This window comes from Protopterus annectens, chromosome 2.part1 (assembly GCF_019279795.1).
Source record: "Protopterus annectens isolate FY-2018-M chromosome 2.part1, PAN1.0, whole genome shotgun sequence".
NCBI lineage: Eukaryota > Metazoa > Chordata > Ceratodontiformes > Protopteridae > Protopterus > Protopterus annectens.
Genome location: NC_056729.1, coordinates 278,135,526 through 278,161,507, shown reverse-complemented (window position 1 = coordinate 278,161,507; position 25,982 = coordinate 278,135,526).

The window sequence follows — 25,982 nt, the reverse complement described above, 5'->3', positions numbered from 1 at the left end:
TTTTTTTTTGGTAAAAACAAAAAGAAAGTTCTAGCCAAGCCAAGCTAGAATTTTCATTCTGTGATTCCCTCAAACCTCTTGTATCAGAGGCACATGGGATATATGCAAATGACCCTTAAGAACATCAGATGTTTCAGCTATATGGCGATTCTGAATGCCCATGACCTTTTAGTCAGTTTACTTGTGCTGTGCTGATGAGGCCATAACAAGGCCGAAACATGTATGTCCATAGCTAGTGGGGTTTGGCTTTATTGGCCTGAATTTGTCCATTAAATGACTTAAAAAGAAAAAGTCATGGGCATTCAGAATTTCCATATAGCTGAAACACCTGATGTTCTTAGGGGTCATCTGCTTATATCCCATGTGCCTCTGATTTAAGAGGTTTGAGGGATCACACAGTGGAAATTCCTGGCTAGAATTTTTTTCATTTTTTACTGATTGTTTTTTCTGTGTGACCTTTTTACTCATTATTTTAGGGTTTTTTTTGAGCAAATCCTTGAAGATTCAAGTCACTAAATAATAACAGACATTTGAGTTTCAGACTTCATATCCTTCAGAAAATACATAATAATACAAAACCTGTTATTCTAGCAACTATCTAAGTTTATGGGAGCACTATTTAAAAGCTGTCCCTATTTTTGGTCCTTTGTCCCACCATTATTTTTCGCTTTGTCTAGATTTCTTGCACTGAAAGGTTGAGACGTATGATCAGGAGGCATATATTACTCTCGCCACCCTTCATACATACATACATACATACATACATACATACATACAGATGTTTCGAGCACGGGCATTAAAGCCCTTCTAGCTTGCCAATATGCCAAAACACTTGTTCCCATAATAAGTGTCCAGGCTGTTCTTAAACATATCTAAACTAGTACTTGCTTTAATGTAATTTGGTAGTCTGTTCCAAGCTTCAGCTACTCTGTCAGAGAACCAATTAGTGCACTTCTCATTCCTATAGAATCTCCTACATAGGTTATCTGATGATTCTCTAGTACTGTTTGATAACCCCAAACATTCCCAGTGGTAGTTGTCCCTAAAGGCCTTATATACCTGAATAAGATCTCCTCTTAAATATCTGTAAGAGACACTGTACAAGTTCAGATATTTTAGTCTTTCATAATAATTTAGATTTTCACATCCATGGATGCCCTTAGTATATGTCTGCTGTACTCTTTCCAGTTTATTCATGCTTGTTTTCCTATAGAGTTTCCATATTGTTATTCCATACTCAAGTTTGGGTCTAATGTAACTAACAAACAATGACTTTGTTATGTTTGATTTCCTAGACTTTATAAATATTTTTATACAACCTATAGTTCTATAATTATCATTAGCCAATTTATTGATATGATTAGAAAACTCATAGCTGAATCTACCCATATATCCAGGACCTTAAATGAGTCTACAGTTTCAATCACTGTGTGCTGTATTAAATATTCACCTTTCAGTTTATGTCTCCCAAATCTCATATGCTTAGTTTTTGATGTATTTATCAACATATTATTCTCCTGTGCCCAAATGGTCAATTTAGCAAAATTATTTTGCAGACATGCCTTATCTGTAACACTTGTAATCAGTTTACCCAATTTCAGGTCGTCAGCATATAGACTGTAGAACACCTCAGATGAAAAAGTAAGGTCTGAAAGATACAATCTAAACAAGTAAGGGCCTAGTACAGAACCATCTCACAATTCTACAATATCTAGGTGCTAAATTTGAGTAAACATGCTTTTGCAACTCAAAGGAAATATAATTCCCACTATGCAAAGTGACTTTCTTAGAAGGATATAAAAAGGGTTCCTTGCTTTATTTTATGAAATATAGATTCATAGGTGTATGCTAGGCTAATGACCAGCAGGGCCTTTATAAGCATAGCCATGCAATCCAACCCAGTCGTGTCCCTATGTATCATGGATATTTATTAGTAGGGTGTGTATTAGTTAGGAAGTTTCAAGAGGTAATGTGGGGGGTATATTAGCTTGGGCATTACTGTCTGCCTCTGTCTGTCAGAGACATGGGGGCCAGACCCAGGGTGAATTTCCAATTTCCTGTCCATTGGTCAAGGGTATGCTTAAATAGGGTTAGAGATGGATTCTGCTTCACAAAGATGGGGAGACTGTTTCAAAGAATGGGAATCCCCTGATAAACATCTGTCCCACCAACATGTCTTATTTATGTTACCAGCAATATTTAAATCCTTGGCTCTAGTTGTTCTGATGTCATTCATTCTGCAGATGTGCAAAAGGCCCATTAGCACTGGATCTGAGGATGCCTTGTATGCCTAGCATAGATCGCCTCTGAGTAAGCTATAAGAGATATTGAGATAGGACTTTAAGGCAATCCATATAGGACCATGTGTTTAGACCCTGGATTCTTTTGGTAAGGAGCCTTTGTGGGTGTTCCAACTGTTGCATATGTCTGGTCAGGTATAAGCTGAAGGGGGCATCATACTCAATGATGGGTTTGATAAGGGCTAAATAAAGTGGCTCCATGATTTCCTTGGACCTGGATACCATGCTCTTACTTATAAGTTGGGTGACATTAACTGAGTTTCTCACTAGCTTCACCACTTGTTAATCAAAGGCCAGATCACTGTCAACACATGTTCCCAGATCCCTGACTACTGGGTCAACCCTTAGGGTTGTTTAATCGATGGAATAATTAGGCTAAGTGGCAGTTTTCCCCAAAGGTACTATAATGCATTTCTTGGCATTGAGTGTTGGTCCTTGACTTTGGCACTAGTTATTTGTGTGTGTTAGATCATGATAATATTGTGTTAGTAATATGGGGCAAATATTAAAAAGACTAATTTTGCAAAGCAAAAGTATAAATTTTGTAAATTGTAGCTTCAGTATGTTATAATTTTTCACTTCTTTTGGTCACTGCGTTATGCTGCAATGTTTTCATGGTTTCAGGGCGTTTCCAAAACCAAAGTGCAGTAATTTTCTGTGTCAGTATATTTATTTCATTTTTTTTTGCAAGAAAACTAATCTTCAGATTAAATATGTAAAATTACTTCTTGAGTAAAACATCGTACCTTCGTTGAAGGTTGTGCGTCAGGGCTGGTAACTCGGCACATAAAAATCAACTACCAATCAATAGCGGACCGGAGTTCCGCTGTGGCGACCCCTAACTGGGAAAATCCGAAAGACACAAACAAACCTCTTGAGTAAAACATGGACATTCTTTATCAGAAGCAAGGGGCTGAAAATGTGAAAACCCATAGAAAGCTGCAAAGGAAACTACCAGAGTCAAAATATGTGCATTCTGGTAAACGTGGCCTTGACGGATTGCAATCTGCTAACATTTTAGCAAGAACTTTCAAAATTCCTTTTCCTTAAGAATTTGTGAATGTGGCATAATTCATCAATTCCATCTACATTCTGTAACCTAATGCATCGCTTAACAGACATTTTGAATGAAGAGCTTTACATATAATTTAAATGTATATCTGTGTTGGTAAACATTTCCAGAAAATATGATGCCCTGACAAAATTCTGAGACTACAAAGTGAGTCCCAAAACTCTGAAAAGTAAACCAGATTCTATAGCTGTAACAGTAAAGTTTGAAACTCATTGTTATATGTTAAAAACAACTTCCAGCTACACACACACGCATATATATATATATATATATATATATATATATATATATATATATATATATATATATATATATATATATATATATATATATATATATATATATATATATATAAACTCCAGGACTGCCATACATTGGATAAGGGGGAAATCAGTGAGATACAGAAATCCAGACTGAGTGCATACTTTGGTTCCAAAAATAAAACTTCTAATATCAAGATGCTGAGTAATTACAACCTGAAAACTAATACTGGAAATACACAGGGGCAAATAAGTGGAAAAAAATGTTTAATTTGCATGGGGAAAAGCAACCCCCACACACACTGTGAAACTTATGTGTATATATATATATATATATATATATATATATATATATATATATATATATATATATGAACTCAACAGCTGCACAAACACGAAAAAGAGAGAAATCTCCCAAAAACAAGAGTCACTGCAGGTGCACACAGAAATTGTACCAGCAATGATTTCATATGGAAACAGTGACTGTCATTAGAGGTACGACTAAGTCATGCTGAAGGGGGAGGTTGCCCTGGACACAATATATAGGGGGTATGGTCAAAAGTGGCCAATTAAGCACTTAGTGTGTTGTAATTTAACTGTAGCAGCAGTATCTGTATGATGGAGCAGTAGTTGTAACATTTGTTGTAAGTGGTTTACTACACTTTCAGAGCAGACAAGCTCTATTTTTTTTATCTCCTTAACTTTGAGTCAAGGGAGGAGGACAGTACTAAATTAGTCACTGTTCTGACTGTCATTGCACTCCTTTGCCATTCAGGGATTTGATGCTTAAGTGCTCAGTAGACATATGATACATTTTTCCATCATCACACTTAAATTATCACTGTTTTGAAACTTGAACTAATGCATCTTGAACATAAAATTGTGATCCATAAAATATTAAAAAGTCTTGCAAGGCCATTGGTATAGTCTTTTAGCAAAGCAAATGAAATACATGAATGTTTCTATTAAAAATGCAGAATGGATGAAAATTAACAGAAAAAAGAACATTGTCTTCATCTAGTTCAAGGAATAAATATGGTGAAGGGTTGTTTATTATGAAGTCACTGTTTATTCATATTTAACAAAGGTATTACATAAGGACCCTTCCACAGTTTGCTTTTCACTGACAAGTTCAGCACACGACAGAAGAGTAAGACCTGCAACGGAATATCTGGGAAGTAACTGCAAGTAATAAAACCAGAATTTTCTTTCATTAGCAAAAGAAATATGATTCATGATTATGTATACCAGCTGCATTTCTTCATCTGGCATTTTTAAATTAATTCATTTCTCATTTATAATGAAAAGTATGTCTTTGAATTAAGACAATTTAGCATACTGATATCTGAAGTTATGCATTCAAAATATTTCTTCAGTACAAGATGCACTTAAAATTACATATCATTATTATTTCAATGGCTATTGATATGATCCATGACTGTCATCATGAATAAACTGCATTAAATACATTTATTACTTAGCAAAGAAATGCTATTACTTTTGTTTTGACTCTGGGGCACATAAGACAGTATTCAAAAGCCAAACAGAGCTTCTGGAGTGGATATGAGTCATACATGTATATTTTCAGTCTTCCAAGTCAAATTAGGTAATGATGAAATATTCAGACTCTGGCAGGTATTATTAGACAGAATGTCAAAAGGGGCACTTCTTTAGAAATCGTTATTTGTTTTCAATCACTGAAGACAGTGTGATTTATTTTGTTTAATGATGTCATTTTTATAGTGTGGAATTTTATTGCAGCCGTAGACAACGTGTTAATAATTAAAGGGAAATCTCCATTTCTCAGTCTGTTTTAAACACACACACACACACACACACACACACACACACACACACACACACACACACACACACACACACACACACACACACACACACACACACACACACACACACACACACACACACACACAGACACAAATACCCAGCACAGGCACATGCCCCCTCCCCACACACACGACTGAGCAGTGCAAAGCAAGTCCCATGTATCAAGATCCTGAAATATGGCAGAGCACAACACGATTGTGTAAGTGTAGTTGTGAGGGGTAGTGCTGTGTGTAAGTGTGTGTGTGTGTGTGTGTGTGTGTGTGTGTGTGTGTGTGTGTGTGTGTGTGTGTGTGTGTGTGTGTGAGGGACTGTAGTGTGCGGGTGTGAGTTTGCCTTTAGTGTCTGTTTGTGCAATCTCTGAGTTAGAATATTAAAGCAGAGAGGCTGTGGGGGGTGCAGGGGGAGCTTGCCCCCCTGCCTATTTGTAGTGTAGGGTGGTGTGGTTGGTAGTTTGGGGCAGTTGTATATGTATTTGTGTATGTTTTCTGTGTGTGTTATACTTACGTGGTTTTCGGTGTTGTGGGGTTTCATTGTTTTGGTCTCGGTGTTTTGGTCTTTGGTGTTGTGAGGTTGCACTGTTCTGAAGTAGACCCATATATATGTATATATATATATATATATATATATATATATATATATATATATATATACATATATGTATATATAGATATATATATGTATATATACATATATATATATATATATATATATACACATATGTATATATATATGCTGTATATATTCATATATACACAGTATGTGTGTATATATATATATATATATATATATATATATATATACATACATGGGATACATTTTTTATGTTGAATGGCCATAGAAATTGAATGCCAACTGCAAATGGTCAAAATACAGAAAATCACATCCATGTGCTACCAGCTTTTTAGAAGTACAAAAAGTTGGCAGCTTGTTGTATGAAACTGTGTCAATTAAAGTGATGTCAGGCATTGTATGATTCAACAAAGTTACCTGGAACCATATTTATCATTTATATATGTATATATATATATATATATATATATATATATATATTTTATATATATATATATATATATATATATATATATATATATATATATATATATATATATATATGTATCTATAAATATATATATATATATATGTATATATATATGTATATATATATATATATATATATATATATATATATATATATATATATATATATATATATATATATATATATATATATATATATATATATATATATATATATATATATATATATATATATATATATATATATATATATATGGGTCCCCTTTACATGGTTGACTTTTTCAGAAAGTCAACTTTCATATGGCCGAGACCATATGATCAACTTTCAAAAAGCTGACGATGGGGAACTGCTATCTCCATACAGTGCATAATGGGAAAATTTCCTTTTTCTGCACTGTAGTGCGATCTCGGAGCTTGTATATTTAAGTTACTTGGGGGGGTGGAGTCCCCCACAGGGGGGTGCTGGTGGGCGTATTGTTTGTTGTGTTTATTTTACATGGTTGGCTTTTTGAAAGTCGATCATATGGTCTCAGCCATATGAAAGTCAACTTTCTGAAAAGTCGATCATGTAAAGTAGACCTATATATATATATATATATATACACATATACACATGGGATACATTTATTTTGTTGAATGACCATACATTTGAATGCCAAAAAATCAACCACAAAAGCCTGAAATACGGAAAGTCACATCTGTGTTCTACTAACTTTTTAGAAGTACGAAAAGATTTATTGTATGAAACTGTGCTACAAGTGCAGTGGGGAATAGATTTTTGCCCTTTCCCTTCTGTAGTGGGATCTTTCAGTTTATATATATATATATATATATATATATATCTATGTATATATATATATATATATATATATATATATATATATATATATATATAGATAGATATATATATATTTATATATATATGGGATCCGTACGGATCACTGAAAAACAACATAACCGAAACAGATTCGGCCAGGCATACTTGCGCGAAAGTGCTTTTCACCGAAAGGCACTTTTGTGTAACTATGCCTGTTGTGGAGATCGCACTACAGTGGGGATAAGGGAACATTCCCTTTTCCTCACTGTAGTGCGACCTCGGAGAGAGTATATTTAAGTAGGGGGTGTGGGGGGTGCAGGATGGCTTGCCCCCCTGCAAAAACATAAAAGTAATGTTTTATTCTTTTTTTTTTAAACACACTTTAACAAAAGCACTATGCAAGTCTTTTTACGTAGGAAAGACTAACAGGTCATTACGAAAGAGAATGAGGGAACATGTTTATAGTATTCGTAGACGTTTAGAGCACAATGCTTTATCTAAACATGTTATAGAATGTGGTGAGATGCATAATTTTGTTTTTAGGGTTATTGACATTATAACACCCACGATTAGAGCAGGGGATATCCGTAATCATACGGAGTATAGGGAGACAAACTGGATGATTATTTTGAGAGCTGATAAGGGCAGTGGGCTCAATTAACTGGCTTCTTTGAAGCCCTTGTTGAACAAACGAAGGATCTGTAAATAAAATAATACAGGGTTGCTGCTCTTATTTTATATATGCACATATATATTTTTATATATTTGTATACATGCGTTTTATATGTATGTATTTATTACAGATGTTTTATATATTTTCTATATATGTTGTATATATTTTATATTGTACATCTTCCATGTTTTTGAGTGTAATGTGTTTTTAAGGACCTTCCTTGAGTTAATTGTTGCTGCTTTATGATTGGAAGTTTTGGATTAAAATTTCTATATATATATATATTTTATTGTATGCGATTTTTTAATGGTCTGAGGAAGCTCTTACGTGAAAGCGCTTACACGTATTTTTCTGTTAATAAAACGTTTTTTATGAGACAGGACGTCACTGTTTTTGTTGCCTTGGTCGCTCTCTTGTTGCTTTTATACTTGACTTTATATATATATATATATATATATATATATATATATATATATATATCTGTATAGGTTTACACTGAAAACATTTAAATTGTATATGTCAACCAGCATGTGGTCGATTTGCAGTTTTCAAGTCGGCAGAATTTCAAACGAGAATGCATCAACTACACTACAGCGAATGGGTAGTGTAATTCGAGCATGTTGGTTTGACCTTGTGCGGGGAGATCGCAGTTCAGTGAGGAACTGGGAATTAGCTGATTTCCTCACTGTAGTGTTATCTCGGAATTGGTATATTTAATGTGCAGGGGGTGTGGGGGGTACAGCCCCCCACATGGAGTGGTGCAGGGGGGCATAGCCCCGCTGCAAAATAGTAGACTTAATGTACTGTTGACTGTAAAGTTTAATGGCACATTAAACTGTATCGCAGGAGGAGAGTGATGTCACCTCCTTCTATGTCGAATACATCGAACCACTGTTGTTGATGTATTCATTTTAACTTTGGTTTAATTTTCTGCATTCTGGATTCAGCATTTCAGGTTGACATTCTAAATGGTTGACCGAAGTGGATTCGAATTGCCAATATTAAACCTATATATATATATATATATATATATATATATATATATATATATATATATATACTATATACATATGCGTGTATATATATGTGTGTGTGTGTGTGTGTGTATATATATATATATATATATATATATATATATATATATATATATATATATATATATATATATATATATATTTATATCCAAACATCAACTCTTCTGAAAGCTGAACTCCATATGGTCAAGACCATATAATAAAAAAGTCTAACAGCACAAAAAAACAAGGACCATATTCAATAACACCTACACTATGTGTACACTAAGTGTACATGATCTATATTCAGGAACATCCCTACCATATTTGTTGTGCTTTCTAGTCACTCAGAAAGCTTATACTACGTGTACATGTAGTCTACATTTTGTGGTCACCATTATGAGGTCCCCCTCAGTATTTAAAGATGCAAGAAAATTAGTAGGAAAACTAAAATTAGGAAGAAGAAGGTGTGAGTTATGCTTGTGTTGTCTGTTGACTCAGAACAGTGTCCACTTAGTGTAGGCTTTATTGAGTCTGAGTCAAAATCTATGCTTTTGCAGGGGGCCACCTGCACCCCCAACACCCCCTGCAAATTATATATTCCAACTCTGAAATTGTACTACATTGGGGAAAAGTGAAAATGTCCTAATCTCCACTTTACAGCGATCTCAGTGCAATTTGTTTGACTTTTCGAAAAGCCGATCATATGTTCTCCAGCATATGGAGTTTGACTTTTCAGAGTCAATGTTCTGATATAATCCTGTAGAATAGTGTGTGTATGCTGTACCTTTAAGAAGCATTTCCAAGGACAGCACGTTCATATAAATAGCAAGCATGTGCTAGATTCAGTGCCATTTTGAGACTGCAGCCAGAGAGTGAGCATATATGAGTGTAATAGCTAGTTTGTTTATAAGTTTACCTAAGTTAAAGTTATTAAACCTCAATCCTGATGTGTTTGTACATAATAAAGCTGCTTGAACAGAACACATGAATGCTCATCTGTTTTATCCTGACTGGACAAGCAACAAGCTGTCAGAACCGGGATTCCAGGGACTGCTTTTCAGAGTTACGAGGTGAGGAGTTAACAGTGAAAGTATACTAAGAAAAACAAGGGGCAGGATTCACGAAGCCTCCGTGTAAGAGATACATGGCTTACACGGAGGCTGCAGTTAAATGGTGTGACATCAGCATGTCATGCATATGCATGAGGGCATGCTGAATCACACCTAAGGCTAACACGGTCCGTGGAAGACAGTAGGGGGCGTGTCCGTAGGCTGAGCCCTGCAAGCAGACACGCCACCAGAAGAGTAAAATTGCCCAAAGTAAACACCCACTACAGAGGCCATGGAAATGTGAATAAACACAACACAACACATGCCCCCACAGACTATGAACATAAAATATATAAATGAACATGTTATATATTTTTTTTAAATCGTACGTTTGCACGGGCGTGCCCGTAGCTTAGCCACAGTTAGCAGTCAGTGGAAAAGGATATAAGAACTAAATATGCAAAGTAAGCCAAGAAGCAATAGCATAGCGGTAGAGACATCGGCTGTAGAGCAGTTATTCATGGTTCGAGCCCCCACAACATCAATTTTTATTTTTAGTAAAATTAGCACGAAACAAGTCCCTGACAAATATGTACACATATAAAATCATAGTTTATGTAAAATGTAATGAAATAGTCCATTTATTTTGAAGAAATGTGAGATAACAAAACAATAAAAAATGCGAGATGTGCCTATAGCTGAGCTACAGTTTAACAAGGTGAGTGCATCTGCCCGTAGGTGAGCAGTGGTTTAACAGGTGTAAAATGAGTGCCTGTAGGTGAGCAGAGGTTTAACATGCTGGAACTGTGTGCCCCTAGCTGAGCTGAGTGTAATATGCATGCTAACAGCCAAATGAAGCGTAAACCAGCATACCCCGTTTGCGCAGAGCTGCGCATCGTGCCAACAAGCTAACCGACGGGCAACGTTGAGCAAGCTGTATCAAAACTGCCTTTACACAGACACACCCCCTAGCCTGTCTAGACAGTCATAAAAAATAAAAAGCAGTGGACAGGTTCGAACCCAGGATACTATGCACCATAGTCAAGGTACTGAACCACTAAGCCATGACAGCAGTATCTAGACATGCAGTAATAGCAAATATATAGGAATGAATACAAAGTGGAGCATGACAAAGCAGGTTTTGTGAAGTTGATACAATTCCAAAATGGCCAATTACAGATATGTGTGGGAAAAACGGCATATATAAGCCCCATAGGCATGAATACACAGCATAAATGATTGTAGAACTAACTTGCAGCCAGAATGTCAGGAGTAGGTGAGGGTAGTTGCTTTCGAGTACAGAGGTGGGGCATTGAGGAGTCCAGATACATGGTCTGGCTCCTAGTCCACAATCATGAGGCCCAACTCATGCAGGGCCAGGTCCTGTGGGGAGCATATAGGGCTGAGGCGTGGGACCGGTTGGCTCATGATCTCACCAGTGCCACAGGGATTCCAAGGACTGGTGAGCAGGTCCGTCACCACCATGCGGACCTGAAGAGACACAAGCAAGACCAATTGAACCTTTGGATTCAGGAGGCCCGGCAAATGCCCAATGCCCCACTACTGAGTAAGTTACATGTAATTATGTATGTAAGAAATTAAACTAGCTGACATTATGGAGATGTGTATTCCAATATTACTTCATTTATATTACAGCTGCAGGTGTCCGTTCTGCGAACCGCAGAGCCTATGGTGATAGGCTGGTGTGGTTGTGCCACCAGGCAGGTCAGTAATCCTCTCCCAGTAACTGTAAAGAAATATAAAAGTATGACAGTTAGCAAAAGAGTGCAGTGTAGTCACTAAGTAATAAAATGTGCAAGTAACAGTGTAAGAGTGTTTGCAAGTATTGCTTGATTACAAAAGTGTGTTGCAGTCTGTAATCCAAACAGAAAAATGAAAATGTCTGAAATAAAGTCTGAAATAAAGATGCCCCACCTGTAATATAATAGTACACAACCTGCAGCAGGCTGAAAAGTACAGCTGCAGAAGATAAGCAAATCGCATGTGTGAAATATACCCCTGTTGAAATACTGAAACATGACAGAAGTGAGACTGCTGGAAAGGATTGTAATAACTACAGGTAAAACATGTCAATAAAGCCTAGAAGTAAGTACCATCCTGAATAGTAAAATAAAAACAAGTGAGAGAGTGTGAGAAAGAGTTATGAATCCACCAATAAAGTAGTAATAACCCCTGAATAAAGTATACTGCAGTCAGTACAGAATTAAATGAATGTGAGAAGCAGAACCAAACAGTGAAATGTGTTCAAAGTGTTGCTGCAGCTGGAATGTGTATCCCAAAATCTGGATATGTTGCTCTCAGTCTGCAATATGCAGATAGTATGATTGTCTGACATACCAAACATCCACAGTTGTCTATAGCTATATAAAGCAAATGTAGCAGGATGATGTAGCTGAACAAAGCCAGATATGAATGTGTATGAAGAACAATAAAATGTATATTGATGTAGCAGTAACAGTCCTATCACCAAATTGAAGTAGTTATCATATAGGAAACTGTAGTTAGAACAGTAGTGTGTATATATCTGCAGCTATTAGAAATGTACAGCATATGTATTGGTATTCGAAGGTGTTAATATTATTTTCTTCACCCCACCCTATAACCACATATAACCCACTCCACGTGAAAATGGTATGTGCAATCACAATTAACACCCATGGACATTTGTCCTGTTGGGTCATAAATATTTGCATGTCCGTTGATGCAGCTGCCCTGTTCATACATCCAAACCTGATGGCCTGTTGCCATCAATCAACCCTGCATGTTGTTGGACTGTGTATTGCTGTTCAAATTATGCATGTGTTATGCTCGCTGTTCAATGGTGTGGATATCTGGGTGTTTGGTTAATGGGAATACTAATGCATGCTGTTACAACTAATTGCGAATGGTATTATATGTTGCTAACCCAAACTGTCATGACATAATGCAAAACATAGGACGACAGGGAAGGCGGGTTCCAGCGGACCCACCTCTCCCACCTCAGCTGGCGAGTGCACCTGGCACTAGTGCCCAGTCTGGACCCTCCCCTGTGCCACCTGCGGGTGGAAGTGCTGCAGGGGATGGGGCTCGTCACCCCTTTGCAAGCATGGCCGGAGGAGAACCACCACTCACCCTCCGTAGCGTCTGGAATGTGGTGCGTAGGGAGATCTTGGACTCTGTTCTTGGGATCCTATGCCAGCTTGAGGCACAGGTGGCACAACTTACGGGCATGCCTGTTGCCCAGCCTACACAGCCCCCAGCACAGCCCCATCCTGAGCAGTGAAGGAACAGTGGCAACTGCCCATGGGTAGGGATATCAGTTCCACTGTTGCCATCTGTGGGCTCATGGGCTCTGGATATCCAAACACCCGTCCCTGTCAATTGTGTAACCCCCCCACACATGTCATACACCGTCCCTGTATGCGTCTTGTTTGTCTTGTCTGTTGACCTACCCAACCTACCTCCCCAGCTATACCGACTTCCTTCACCTGACATACCACTCTCACCGGAAAAAAAAAAAAAAAAGGGCACTCTGTACCCACAAAAAGATTACACCCCATACATAGCTGCTCATTCCGCACACATGTCTGCTGGACATGGAAACTATCAATTACAATTGGCTGTACAACAAGTATTATTGTTGTCCTGACACCTCTCTCAGGGGTGGAAGGTTTCAAATGTCACACCAAATTACATACATATGCACAGCTGTTGCTGATGAAGAAATGGGCAGCTATGGGCCTTACCTACAGCCCTCCTGCAAATCCCAAGCTTGTTTCCCTACTGTCTTACCCTCTTTGTGACCCCTTTTTCACCACTTTCCTGTCTCCCCATTTTCATTTCTTTCAAAGAAAATAGAGCGGGTGTGCGCCAGAGTAAGCACTGATAAGCGGTTGTAAGTGGGTGTGCGCGGAGCTGAATGCCAGTGCGCATACGGGAGCTCCACGCAAACCAGCGCTAACCCGGTTACAACTGCTTAAAAATGCCTTAGTCACTCTGATTGACAGGTTCTGTAGTCAGTTCAAAAGCAAAATAAAATCCCACTGTCAGTCCCAAACCCAGGACCTTGGAAACAGTAGTCTGCATGACCTACCACTAAGCCATGACTCTTACGCAAGAACATTGTGCTAAAATAAATATATATGTAATAGTAGGAATGAATGTAAAGGGAATATAGGATGTGTAGTACACAAAGCATGTCATTTATACTTACTGTCAAAACTAGTGGATTACCATAATAGTAGTGTGTGAACAGAAACAGCCATGCTAGTTGGTAGCTAGTAGGTAATAATGTCAGTTAATGTACATATATAAATGTATGTATATTTACATATATATATATATATATATATATATATATATATATATATATATATATAGTTGTAGGTGTCAGTGTGCATACACACTTACTACAGGAAACAGGAGAGAGGAATGGAGAAATGTGAATCTACAACACAACCTGAATCATGAGAGAGATACTAACCTTTACACTCACAGAACAGTGTCCACAGCAAACCAGCATGGTCCCCGCCCTTACAATCTGAAAGGGCAATGCCTATCTCACATACCCTTTTATAGCACTGTCCTGAAATCACAGTGAGAACTGCAATCAGTACACAACTGGCTGCATGCAATTAGCAAATGCTGGCTTACAATTGGTGCAGAGGCCATAACATGGACTTATGCAGATACCTACAAAAGCATCCTGTACTCACACTCCACACATGCAATACGTTCATTGCACTGTCTGGAGGCAGACAGAGAGAGAGAGAGACAGACAGACAGAGACAGAGAGAGAGAGAAAAAAAAAAAACAACACAAACAACAACAACACACGGTACACACACTGAGTCTAAGCTGTCAGCAGTGACAGTAGCAAGCCGTGCCAGCAGCAGCAGGAAGCAGTAGTAGCGGTAACGTAACCAGCTGCAACAAACACAGGTAATGTAAAGTAACAGGTTAATAGTCTGCATACTGTGAACCCCCCATATGTGTCATAGGTCTGTATCTATAGGTATGTCTGTGTGATATGTTGTGTGCACGTAGTTCCACCAAAAGGGGATGACTATACATTACATTTCATTCAGTGTTAGGCCATGATCCTGGCAGCAGTTTTCCGTTGCAGTGCGGCCTGTCTGTAGGATGTGTGTGTCAGCTGGTGTAACGACTATGGCGCTTAGTTAGCAGTCATCTGGGAACTTTGTCATCCACAACCCGCACATGTTCGATTTTACATCTGAGAAATAAATGCCAAACAAGAGGGATCCTAGGACAGAGGCCTGTGGGATACCACATGTGACTGGCATTGAGTCTGACATGGCTCCTACAATATCGATATTATGGATTCTGTATGTCAACCAGTGTGCAACCCATCATGTGACATATGTAGTAACATGTAAGCTAATGAGCTTGTCTATGATGCCTGAGTGGAGTACTGTGTTGAAGGCCTTAGGCAAGTCCAGGTAGGCTGTATGGATTGCATTGCCCTCATCAATGGCTGTAGTGACTGTTTTAAAAGGTCAACCAGGTTCAAAAGGCAGGATCAGCCCATCACAAAGGCAAACTGGCCAGGGACAAGTGTCTGCAGGTACCCAATATCACTGTATATGCGTCCCATACTGAATCATTCCATAGCTTTGCAGACCAGGCTGGTTAAGCTTATGGTGTGGTAGTTCCCAGGGTCAGTAGAGGTGCCTCCTTAGTGGAGTGGGACCACTGTTGCTGTATGCCAGTGTTCAGGTACATATCCTGTAGTACGGCCAAAGTTAAATATCAGTCTTATATGCTGTTGTATGTCCTCTTGGAGTTCACGTAGCACACATCCAGGGATACCATCAGGTCACATTGATGCTGTGTGTTCTGCTTTGCTGAGGGTGGCCCTCACCTGGACATGTGAGATGATAGGGAGGTTACATTCAGCTGTGATAAGTATTTCTACTTGTGGGGGAGAAGGAGGGGGGAATACATGCACCGAACCTGTCTGCAAGAATGTTACCAATATCTGTGTGTTCGGTGAAAGTTAAGTAAGTGTGTATTAACTCAGAGCATATCTGAGGCATTTGGTCCATATGTGTAACATAACTGAAGAAGGCCTTGTGGTTATCTATAGTGTTCGTGGCAATTTCCCTCCCAGAGTAGGCCGTGGATGTTGTTATGAGAGACCGTAGCTTATTACCAGTGCTGACCACAGATGCCTTCCGTTAATGTGAATCTGCTCTGTCCTGCAGTAGCCTCTTTCTATTGTTATACAATCTGCCTTTGTCTGGGGTCCACCGGACAGGATGCCTAACCTTTGTGCATAGGGTCTGGGTTAGAAATGTGTGTGCATGTTCCATGCAATCTTTGGGATGTCCGTGGGAAGCATTCGCAAAGGGGTCATCAGTATGGGTTGTGGCTTTCACTGGCCCAGAGGGCTGCATGGATACCATCACAGCCCTAACAAGTGAATAACTGTCTAATCACATACATATCAAAGTAGTCTACTGTGCTGGTGGTGGTGGTGGTGGTCGGATATGTATATCCAGGCCGAGTAACTTGTGTCCAGATCACACTAGTGGATGGTGCTCCACATACAGTACCCTGGTATGAACCCCCAGAGTGAGGTTGTGCATTGGACCTGTCGCAGTGTGCTGACCGATGGGGCATGCTACTATGTTGTATGGAATGTGGCAGGTATTGTTGCACAGGTGTTGGTTGAGCACTGATATCTGGCCATGTACTTGTGTATCCACCAAGAGACACACACATGCTACATATGGGAGAAGTAGTCTATCACTACAGTTGAGTATCATGTATAGTATGTGTGCCATATATTGCTGACATAGTCTGCTGATATCCTGTTTGTGTTCTCTTCCAGGGACATGGCGCGTCAGCGTAATCCCACCTACTCTGCAGCAGAAGATGAGGAGATACACCAGAGCCTGGTGCGGGATTATGACATACTGTTTTCCCGCACCAGCCAGAATCAGCAGGAGAGGGCTGCACTGTGGCAAGACATTGTCCGTAGGGTAAATGACATTGGCACGCATAATAGGACATATGAGCAGGTAAGACATCACTGCAGTGATTTAATCAGAAATGTCCGTCAGCGTGCGTCGGATATCCACAGACAACAGGTTGCCACAGGAGGTGGGGTGGCCACACATCCCCCCCTCACCAGACTGGAGGGGCTACTCCTAAGTGTTGTGGCTCCAGCACCGGAACAGCAACAGCAATACACCTGCATCATGATGGAGGCTGGATCCATACAGCAGCACGACATGGAGCATGCAGGTAATATGCCATATGTACACCTGACTGTTCTGTACACTGTTAATTTATGCATGTGTAAGGTGTGTCCGTGGTATGTAGCTGTCAACATAGTATGTAATTTTGCAGGTGTGATATTGGCAATATCAGCAGCTGACATGTGAAAGGCAACTGGTGTACTACTGCACTGTATCATATGCAGTATCAATGGCACAGTTGTGCCCACTGACATTAATCTCCTCATTTCTGCAGGTCCCTCTGGTGTTACAGCAAGGCAGGCCATCCATGCTGGTGAGTGTGTTTTAACAATACCTATAATAGTCCTGATAGTGCTAGTAATACTAGTGTAACTCAGTAGTGCTCTGTGTGTATAATGCAGGGTGTGCATGTGTGCATGTGTGCCTGTGTCCACGTGTGCATGTGTGCATGTGTCTGTGTCCACGTGTGCATGTGTGCATGTGTGCATGTGTGCCTGTGTCCACGTGTGCATGCGTGCATGTGTGCATGTGTGCAGGTGTCCACGTGTGCATGTGTGCATGTGTGCATGTGTGCCTGTGTCCATGTGCGCATGTGTGCATGTGTGCATGTGTGCATGTGTGCAAGTGTGCATGTGTGCATGTGTGCACATGTGCATGTGTGCCTGTGTCCATGTGTGCATGTGTCCACGTGTGCATATGTGCATGTGTGCATAAGTGCATCACTGGTAACATTGTGTGGACACTGTAAAGTGTGTTTCCTGTCTTCCTCCCACAGGTTCTGGTGCTACTCTGGTATCCTGCAGCAGGGAACCTGAATCTGGTGCCACAGGTACTGATAATGATGATATCTGTGTAATGGCACAGGAAGGTGTGTCAGGGTCCACCATTGGTCAGCCAATTGACAGTACACAGCTGTCAACCCCATCATTGCGCACAGTCATCCTGCCAGTACATCCTATGTCACCATTGTCCCTAGGTGATGGACAGGATACAGTGGGCATTGACCAGGGTAATGTGGTATCTGTGGCACATGCTTCCCCACACAGCAGCCATGGGCAGGGTCCTGCGATGGTACCACACAGACAGTTGTCCATGGGCTTTCGTGGGAGCATCCGTGGGTGTACTACCCCTGGCAGACATGCCCAAAGAGGTCTGTCAACCTCAGCTATGTTTTGGGCTGTCATGCTGGCACAGTCGCATATGGAAAGTTACACCAGACAGGGTCTGAGGGAGCTGAGAGCATGTCGCACAGCCATGACTGACAGTATGCGCGACATTGCGGATGCTATCCGTAATTTCACCGATGTCATAGACAGACGTTGTGGGGACATATTACAGCAGTTCCACAATCACATGTCCATGAGCCAAGGCAATGTTGGTTGGTTGCGGTGTCAACGTGTCCGTATGCCAGCAACAGCAGCAGCTGGCAGTCGGCGCAGACGACAACAGGCCCATGGACGCCCCCATAGTGCCAGCAGCAGCCCCAGCAATGCTGGGTCTGTGCTGTCATCGGAACGCCCCAGGAGACCATGTGCACGTGGCTCTGGACAGTCCCAACAGGCACTTGTGTCCAGTCAACACACTCCTGCTTCTAATGACAGTACCCTGTCTGGCTTAGTACCGGATATGATCCGTAGCACCCCTGCCAGGCACAGGTACCATGTCCGTGCCCACAGACACTGATCTGTATGACCTGCCAGGTGCAGTCTGTGGCTGTCCACAAACTCCTGTATATGGCAGCCATGAGGTGGAACTGTGTGTGTACATACACACATGTGAAATGTTAACACCTAGGGCTACCACATACATGCACACACTGCACCAACAGTGCCCCACCCTGTACTGCTGTCCCTCACCAACACACATACACACACATGTCAATTGGTGGTATCAGTGGCAGACTCAGGCATACCTAATTCACACCCTGTGCATATGATGAAACTGTGCCACCTCCTGCAATCTCCAACATCAGTGCAGGAACAGGTAAACACGTTGCTGATGCACAGGGTGACTACATAGAAGTGTATTAGTAGTATCTTGTTGGTAACAGTACAGTGTGCTGATATGACTGTGTGTATATCCCAGCATGCCTGATGCAGTAACCGTATGACTGTCCTGAATTGTTATCTACACCCATAGTATGTACCAAAGTGTAACAGCTGCACATTATTGCATACCGGTGGTAAGGATGTCAACAGATAGCCACATACATGGGTAGCACAGGGGGGAAGCTAATGCAAGTAGTGATACGCAATGATGGACATGTACAGAAATGGTGGCAAGTTGCCCACAATGACTATGCAATGTGGATGTTTGCACATGTTGATATGTGTGGAGTACCAATGTAATCCAAATCACAATTAACTATGACATAATATCAGTTCTACCATGGACATCTGAGCTGTGCATTCCTGGGTACATGTTGATAGTGCCTACATATTTGCACTGTTACCTACTGTTAGTGTTACCCCTTCTGTGTTGTACAATGGACTACTTCCAGCCCTGCTTACTGTAGCTTTGTTTGCATGCATGTTCGCAGGGTTCCTGGAACACTGCTTCCACCTGCAATGCAGAGTTACAGTGCTTCTATGGACTCCTAGTGACATCTGCATAGCGTACTATACGTATGTCAAGTTTACACATGACAGAACGTCACTGTCTGTCCTGTTCGCATGCACGTTGCCTGTGACACATTGCACATGTCTTACCTGGCATTTACCCATGTGTGCAGTCATATATGCCAGTGCTATGAAATCAGTAGCAGTACACCCACACATACACACCTTCAGTATGTTGTTCCCCATTGGCCCTATGTTTTGGTAATCACCATGGCAATCACACTACTATGGTAGCATGTGCAAAGGTAACCTGTGAATCACCTCTATGGTCCAGTTGTGGTTTATGTGAGTCATGTGGCAATGTCACAGCTGCCACATGTATGCAGTCAACCCTCACCCCTGGCCAGGAACGTACAACACATGTGTGGGATGCCACCACATAGCCAATCTGGGGACAGAGCACTCTGAACCCAGTAATGCCATACCCTGTCAGGTGACATGACATACTACAGTGACTACAATACCAGTCAGACATAGACCCACACTGACAGCAATCTGAACACACTGGGGCATACTTGGAGACTCAGAATAGCATCCTGCCTGAGCATCACACACCTCCGCAGCTGGCACACAGGCATACGTTACGTCAGAACAGAGCACATGCCACACATGGCACATACATCCCGTGTGCCACACACTCACAGCCTGTAGGGCTACACAACACACCTGCTACAGATATGTCAGGTACCTCTCTTGGCCGCTGCAGTGGAGTCCCACTCAACAGGCTGTACATGGTGAAGGTCACAGTGATATGCCTGTGGGGCACTATGGTCCACCACAAAACACATGCATACAGGTCAGTCAGAGGCATGGACACATATGACTCAGTCATTGACCATGCCACTATGGATGACCTGAGACATACCTCCCTGGACTACATGATAGGGAACATAGAAGAGATCTCTCAGCATGTGGCATGGGCCAGTATGAGCCTGATCTTGGATGCCATCATACCCTCACCAGGTATGCTACCACTATATGCAGGAAGGGTGTTCTATGTCTACATTTTGCTCAATCACCAATGTCATTCATAGGGTATCCACTGGCTGTCAACATGTGCTTACATGCTAGGGAAGCCACAATGATTTGCGAGGGGCAGCTTGCACGTGACACCCATGGGCCATTGTATATTGGCAAAGCCCCTTGATACATACATAGTGCCTTATGCTGCAGGACACGGATTACATAGCCACCTCCGCGGGTATCACACAGGATAGGACACTAACAGTGATGCTACACAACACCAGCAGTGTACACCGCAAGATGCATGCACTGGACACTGTCCTCAGCATGGTGAACTGCAATGTCTGTGCAGTACCAGAGTCCTGATTCACGGATCACAGGTGCAACCCATCACTGCCAGGTTATACCTCATACCATGCCTGTTGTCCCCTACACATGTAACACACATGGACAGGGGGGTGGTATCCCAAGGCACCACAGATACACACACCTCCAGGTTGTTGGCACAGCACAAAGCATCAGGGCCTATTCATGTGCAGCTAACAGTGTGTCAGACTGCCTTCTGGTTCATAGCCTGGCACACACAACCCTCCCATACACAGGAAACCCACCTATCCTCCATAACAACACTGGCAATATGACAGTCTCAAGAAATGTCTCCATATGGCTGGACTGCATCCAGCCAAACATTGTGCATGAGCATTACTGTAGCTACAACACACTAGCTGAAAGGTTCCCAGCATGTGGTCATTGAATTGCAGTGGAATAACATGTTACCACTCCCACAACAGGTGGGAACATGCAGCACCTGTACATTGACTACATGTAGACTATATGGCCCAGACCAGATGTGTATCCCCTGCTGTAGGTATTTTACCATATACACCCACACTGTATAGACACATACCGTGTGCGGCCCCTGCACAGTAAGACACAGTCATATTGTTATGCATTCTAAATACCATTTATCCACTCGAGGCACGTGTCAGACATGGTAACTACTGCAGGTCGCAGGTATTTATGTGTATGTGTCACACACATACATCATGTGTGCATTGCCATTGCTGGTTTAGGCAATGGCATGCATTGTTATGCACAAAGAACCACACAAGGATATAATGTGTGACACAACCACACGTGGCAGTTGTGGGTTTCCAAAACATACCTATCTGTATTCTGACAATGGTAATTGACCCAGTAGCGGAGCGCACTATTGGCATTACTGGCCAAGTAGCCCTGTTTGGCTGTGCTGATAGTGTGGTGATATCCCCTGTGTTTACTGGGGGAATATGCAGCATCTGGTGTATTGTAGTATTTGCGAAAAGGATTTGTTTTCTCACACTTGCAATTACACACACCCTACTGCCCCCACACACACTTGCCATTTGCAGGATTCATACTCTTACCTAACTATGTCACGACACGTGAGAGAAACGCATTAGTGAAGCTCACTATTCGGATTACTAGGAGGTTCTTCTTCTCCGGCTGTACTTATAGGGTGCTGACATCATCAGTGTTTGGAAAGGGTAATGTGCATCATGTAGTGTGATCTCCTGATTGCAAAAAAGGACATGTCTTTTATACAGAATTGCACATACACAAACTCCCCACATCCAAACACACACACTTGCCATTTACAGGTTTCAAACTCCTACTTAACTATGTTATGACACGTGAGAGAGACGCATTAGCAGAGTGCGCTATTCAAATTACTGGGAGGTTTCTCTTCTCCTGCTGTACTTATAGGGTGCTGGCATCATCCGTGCTTAGATAGGGGAATGTGCATCCTGTAGAGTGCTTTCACAGTTGCCAAAAGGGACATCTTCTTTACACAGACTTGCACACACACTAACCCCCCTTCACACACACTGGGCAGTTGCAGGATTCAAACCCCTACCTAACTATGTTATGACACTCATGACAGATGCATTTGCGGAGCACGCTATTCAAATTATTGGGAGGTTTCCCTTCTCCTGCTGTACTTATAGGGTGCTGACATCATCCGTGCTTAGATGGGGGAATGTGCATCCTGTAGAGTGCTTTCATAGTTGCCAAAAGGGACATCTCCCTCACACAGACTTGCACAAACACTAACCCCCCTCCACACACACTGGGCAGTTGCAGGATTCAAACCCCTTATGACACTCATGACAGACACATTTGCAGAGCACGCTATTCGAATTACTGGGAGGTTTCCCTTCTCCTGCTGTACTTATAGGGTGCTGACATCATCCGTGCTTAGATAGGGGAATGTGCATCCTGTAGAGTGCTTTCATAGTTGCCAAAAGGGACATCTCCCTCACACAGACTTGCACACGCACTAACCCCCCTCTACACACACTGGGCAGTTGCAGGATTCAAACCCCTACCTAACTATGTTATGATACTCATGACAGACGCATTAGCGGAGCGCGCTATTTGAATTACTGGGAGGTTTCCCTTCTCCTGTTGTACTTATAGGGTGCTGACATCATCCGTGCTTAGATAGGGGAATGTGCATCCTGTAGAGTGCTTTCACAGTTGCCAAAAGGGACATCTCCCTTCACACAGACTTGCACACACACTAACCCCCCTCCAACCACACGTGGCAGTTGTGGGTTTCCAAAACAGTTGCAGGATTCAAACCCCTACCTAACTATGTTATGACACTCATGACAGACGCATTAGCGGAGTGTGCTATTTGAATTACTGGGAGGTTTCCCTTTGCCTGCTGTACTTATAGGGTGCGGATATCATCCGTGCTTAGATATGGGAATGTGCATCCTGTAGTGTGCTTTCACAGTTGCTAAATGGGACATCTCCCTCACACAGACTTGCACACACACTAACCCTCCTCCACACACATTGAGCAGTTGCAGGATTCAAGCCCCTACCTAACTATGTTATGACACTCATGACAGATGCATTAGCAGAGCGCGCTATTTGAATTACTGGGAGGTTTCCCTTCTCCTGCTGTACTTATAGGGTGCTGACATCATCTGTGCTTAGATAGGGGAATGTGCATCCTGTAGAGTGCTTTCACGATTGCCAAAAGGGACATCTCCCTCACAGACTTGCACACATCAACCCCGCTCACCCACACACACACACACACACACACACACACACACACACACACACACACACACACACACACACACTAAGCATTTGCATGGTTCGAACTCCTACCTACCTATATTATGACACTTGAGGGAGACGCATTAGCTGAGCGCGTTAACCAAATTACTGGGCGTCTGGTCTGCACCCGCAGTATTTATAGGGTGGTGACATCTTTATTTCTACAGAGGTATGTACATCTAGTACTACCTGTCAGGTGGAGGATAGCATAAATATGCATTTGCAGCCACCTACGGCAGGGTCAGATATGCACATTGCACTGGCAGGTTATGTTCTATACCATGCTTCATGACCACAGGACCTGTAACACACAACACAACCAGTCCAGAACACCACTCCCACATCCAGGACACACACTTTGCTTCCCTGGGAACAGTGCCGGGATATGCAGGTGTTCACATACACCATTCCAGTTGTTAACATCAGGTACAGGCATATTGTGTGTGAGAACTACTCAGGCCTCTACCACTTTACCCTACAGCCACTACAATTTGTGGGTCCATGTGCTATGGCAGAACCACTCACCACAGCCACATGGGGAATACATATTGCACCTGTCCATCTGCAACATGGGTACTCACTGTTCCACACCAGAGGTAGACCACCATTGTTGATATCTGACCATACCCACCTTTCCCTGGACATTCATATCCCATCCACACCCCCAGGCAAGGTTGTCACTGCAAACAAACTGTATTTAGCACAAGCAGACTCTACACTTGTGAAGACTGGGGTGGACGACTTCAAAGGACCCATGCTGGGGGACTATACTGGCCACTCTGCATAATCCTTGACAATTGCATTCTATGAGCATGTGTACGGTTTGCATTGATCATGCTATCCCACATATACCCATGACTGCTCCACAACAAGACACCTGTCAGGTGTACACCAGCATATATGAGCCATCCAACAGACAGAGTGAGCTAATACATTGCAGAGCTGTAGCCCACAGAGGGAGGACATCTGTGAAAAGTACTGGCACGACACTTCATTCACACATAATCATCACAACAAAGTGTTGACAGTGGAATTGTCCAGACAATGCAGATAGGGCTCCCCTCAGTCTGTTATTGATGGTCACTTACTGTTAGAGGTCCTCAGCAACCCTCTTCCAGCACACACCAACAACATGGCTGTGGCTTAGCACATTCAAACCCTGGGATCTCCACTGTGCCCCTGCATGACAGAGGCACAGCTCACTAGCCTCACATGTTGCCTTATGTGACCTACTTTACAGTGGCACAGTAGCCTACTGTACTGGGGATGCAGATGCCAAGCACACTCTGGCTAAGCTGTCATTCCCTAGGGCAACAAGCCTAGTATTGACCTCTACACCCATATGTCCAATTGTCAGATGCACAGTATTTGTTGTGCTGTTATACTGTTTTCAGGTCTATATTGCCATAGCATTCCCTGTTCCTATGAACAACTTGTGTATCTGTGGAAGATGTTTGAATAACAGGGTGATCCACTATATCACTTATGTCTCTGTAGTCATTTACTGTGTGCACTGGGCAGATTGCTGTGTTGTGGTTAGTTCCTGGAATGACACGTACAAATACCAGATATGTGTGGCCAACTGCTAAATGGAGATATGGCCTAAGTGTGTGATCATGCCCAGTTCAGCCTTTCCATGGCATGTTGTCTGACATATGCCTCATTTATCAAAGTGTGCGAGCATGCCCAGTGTGAGCTTTCCATATGTTGAACTCTGAAGTCCACCACATATTTGGGTGTGTGTGAACTTCAACAATATCTCACGTTTATGGTTGTGTGTTGGGTGTCATGTTGTGTACTAACTGGTCAACTGCTTCATGTCTGCCACAACAGGGATTATACTGTGCCTGCAGGGATTGCATGGGATACTTTGCATACAGTTGTCAACATCCTTTCATAATGACCTAACACTGTAGTACCGTATAGTGTACTGGCTTAGTACTTTCACTGTGGTGGACAGTATCCTGGGCTTTAGTCCTATCACT